At 36.8% G+C, this 4,076-nt stretch overlaps 1 long non-coding RNA gene across 1 annotated transcript; it reads left to right on the forward strand.

Moving 5' to 3' along the window:
- Positions 1 to 902: 902 nt before the first annotated feature.
- LOC149806218 (uncharacterized) lies at positions 903 to 3,611 on the forward strand. Its single transcript, XR_016419873.1, has 2 exons — positions 903 to 1,070; positions 3,038 to 3,611. It is a non-coding gene; the product is annotated as an uncharacterized LOC149806218 (long non-coding RNA).
- The last annotated feature ends 465 nt before the right edge of the window (positions 3,612 to 4,076 follow it).

Genomic DNA, 4,076 nt, shown 5'->3' on the forward strand with positions numbered 1-4,076 from the left:
TTGTATTTTGGCATCATCAAACCATCAAACTCCATCTCAACAATAAAGGAGGGACTCGTCAGTCTTCTATGCTATTGTATAAGCACATATTACAGAGGTAATTGGTAGTCCTCTGTACTATTCTACAAGCAATACATTAGATAGATAATACTTGGCAGTAAAATGTTAAGATTTTCCCATGTAATTTTATGTGGTGTGTGGGTGTGAGTGGGGGTTGGGGTGGGTGAAGTCTCTTTCGAGCCGTTATATTTTTCCTTCTCTTCTCCCCTTCTCCACCCCACCCCCACCCCCCAAAATGATTGGTCCCCAATAACATGATGATAAACTAGTGATCACACCTTCTCTATTCGCCATCTCACTTAAAACAGGCCTATGGAGAATAAAGGAAAACAAATATATAGTGCCAGTATATTAGTTTGATGGCGCTCCCAAAAATGCAAATTGATGACATTTTGTTTATTTTTTTCCAAATGATTTTCTAGCTCAAAGACGTGCAGACGATGTTAAATTATGACTGGTTTATTTGTTCAACAATGCCATATTATCACCATAAGGCTTCTGATATATATATATATATATATATATAGCATTATTAGAATTACGAAACGATTCCGGACACAACACAGACAAGAAACATAAATTAGCCTGATATGGCTTGTTAATATAATGAAACACGTACTGAACATTCGCATTTGCTAGCGCATCTAATTTGCTCTTAAGAAGAGATACATTAAACACCTTATAGAATTTTAAGCAGAATGTTTAGGGAGTGTCTGGTCTCAAGATTAATGCAATACATGTTTGTATTTGATGTTATAAGTAATTGTCGCATGTACACATAATGACTGAAACATGCGTCGCGCACCATATTCAGGTTCGCAATTCCAATGTCAAGGCCGCCTCAAACACGAAAGCGACAAGTGAGTGGCGTGAATTCCAGGCCGTAAGTTTGAATACCGAGGAAACTTCGCTGTAACTTTAGCTAGATACATATTATAGCTAGATGGTTACGCGCCGCTCCTTAAAGTCAAGATCAGGGGCTGGGAAAATGACCAGCGTCTTTATTCAAGGTATAAACTTTGAATCACTACAATACTGTAACGAAATTTCAGCCATTTATATATCATGCCAAGATGTAGTGTCTCAGTTTTGACAATATAATGTCCAGTGTGTCCAGTTTGTTAGAAGTTTTTTTGTTGCTATATTTTTTGTGCAACTCATTTTATATTTTTCGAAATTTACCTTCCGTTGACGCAATATAGTCACTTTTGTATTAAACGCTACAACATACGCACACATATTGGTCTTGCTCCCAGTCTGAATATGATGTTCACCTCGAGGTCAGGGTTATATAATCTTAAATACCTTGATTTGATCTTTTTCATGTGTGTATTTAAACTTTGGCAACTTGTATCATGGGAAGAAATGTTGCGTACTATTTGCTTGCTCTGGATGTTTAATTGACAAGATTTTCAGGTTGTGAGTAATATGTTTCTCATCTTGACAATATATTTGTTTAAATACATCATTGTATGTTATCCTATTTTTTTAAGTGTCAAGGATTCATGAGTAACATATTTTGCACCAACCGAACATACATGTACTTTTCTTATCATTTCTGTAAATCTTCTGAATATATGCTGTGTTTAGTTCATATAAGTACAAGTTTGTTATCACTACTTCTTCTAAACTACTGGGAAGATTGCCACGAAACTTAAACACATTTCTTAAAATGGTCTAGTTGGTCTCCATTTGACGCATGTTTTATGTATCTGTCTGGTGCCTGGTGCTGCAGGATGAAGAAGTCATCTGAGTTCAGTTGTTGCACAGTAGACTTGATCACACTCATGAAATGATGCATCATCACAATATAATGTGCGCATTCTAGAAACAAATGTATGAGGGCATCTTTTGTATGGTCTGTTAATTGTGGCTGCAATGAAGCAAGATATGCTGCCCATGAGAGATGTTGTAGCCATTCCTTTGCTAGTCCATAGCTGTACTTCTGCTTTGAATCGCAGGTCCTATTGTATGACATAGGCTGTCTTTTTCCTCTTTTGCACACTTCCATCAATCACTCAGACGCCACTTGTTCCTTGATTTTCCACTGATGGGTACTGCATCAGATACATGCTAGTTCAATGAAATAAATATGTTGCTGTTGTGGTGCCGGGATTATGGTCTATATAATCTACAGCAACTGTTGTTGTGCTAGCATTATGGTTGACAACAGCTTTTGTGAAGGACAGTTTGAAAAGCTTTGGTGGACAGACCAACCTGTCATTTCTTCATACATGGCACAAACTTTGTTGGTTATATTGGTAAAAATGACAAGCTAACGATTGTAAGAAATGCACAGCTCCATGTTGTAGAGAACATCAACTGGGCCTCACTTTATTGTTTCTCTGTATATATTTAAGGCAAGATAGATCAGTACTGGCACATATGTGTCTTGCTATGTCGATGGCTTGTGCTAAAGATAGCTTGGCTGTTATGAGATTTCACGCTCCTGAACACAAGGAGTTGTGGGATGGTTAGGAATGCAAGAGAGTAAGACTGCTTTGCAAAGGCCTGATGTGATTCAGGAGTATAAATCCATGTCCTTGCCAAGGCCTGATGGGATTCAGGAGTATAAATCCATGTCTTTACACTATCTCTAGAGTATGCAACTGGCTTTTAAGACTTCAGCTGTAGGCAGAGAGTCATGGTTTATTCAATGAATTTTCGAGTTGGTTAAAAAAAACGAAACAGTACGCATGTCTTGGTTCTGCTTTTATTTATTAAATCACACGACAAGGGCAAATGTTGTACTTCATTTTTTCCAGTATTTCTTCATTAGTTTAAGACAAAGAAGTTAAATTTAGTTATATATTGTACACAATATAATAAGAATCTCGCACAGTTCTTACGAATGAATGTTTGAATGTATTACGAAGTCATTTCATATGCACGCATGCGTAATACGTACTTGAGCTAATTTTTAGACGTGTCTCTTTTATTACTCGGCTTTATTTGTGTAACTTTTATCTGTTGCAAGGAATCGTTCAAGTCCGCGGGGCTGTTTAGTAGTCGTTGTAGTTTGGCAGCGTCGTTGACGTTGGATAGACGGGTAATACTGGTCTGCTCCGTGTGATGGACCAAAGGTTCTGGACTAACGGGCCTGAGGAGTAGGAATGTTCCTGGAGAGTCCCTCAGCAGACCGAGAGGAGTGGATTGCACGTGATCATTCTTGAGCCTTTGGTCGAGAGCGGTTGAATGGGAATATTCTTTTCCTTGGTGCGGATGTTATGAGTTAGCAATATCTTATTGATTCATTGAATATATATTAGGTTTTCCACGTTAAATTCAGTGTCATTGTACGCATGACAATCTAAAAGACGCAAGGCACATGACGTTTCATTTTGTTTTGTCGTGATTGCTTCAGAAAAAAATTAATTCGCTAGTTCGTGGCTGCTGATTTTCGTTTCTTTTATAGAAGTTGTATAATTTTTTTTTCATTTATTTTAATTTTGTTTTTTGTTGTATTCTTACGTTTTTATTTGTTAAAATATTTTCTTACATTATATTCTTCTTTTAGTTTTTGAATTGTATTATACTCTTCCTTTGTTTTATTTGTATTTTGTCTTTTATTATATTCTCCCTTAGTGTTTGTCCTGTGTTATAATATTTCTATATATATATTTTAGTTTGTATTTTAATTTCTTTTATTATAGAAGACACTGAACTTAACTGCATTTAGAGTTCATATTTGTCATATAATGGCTACATGGAAAGCACACCCTACCTACGACTATTACGAAGCAAGTGGACTTGGTAATATCGGACATGTCAGATACAAAAAAAATATTACCGATCAGCCAGGTAAGACAGGCCACATTTATGACAGTACATCAGGCACTGGCACTGGGCCAAAGGAAATAAAAGCACATGGGTTTGTGTTCAAAACTTTTCATGGAATCATGCCAGAAAAATTACAGATTGATCATTGAAATGGTAGCAGAGCAGAGAATAGAATCGAAAATCACGATGGTGACACGCAGCAGGAAAATTGCAAAGAGGTCGCACAGGCAAACATA

The sequence above is a fragment of the Sinohyriopsis cumingii genome, chromosome 2 (assembly GCF_028554795.1).
Source record: "Sinohyriopsis cumingii isolate HCF-2022 chromosome 2, ASM2855479v2, whole genome shotgun sequence".
Taxonomy (NCBI): domain Eukaryota; kingdom Metazoa; phylum Mollusca; class Bivalvia; order Unionida; family Unionidae; genus Sinohyriopsis; species Sinohyriopsis cumingii.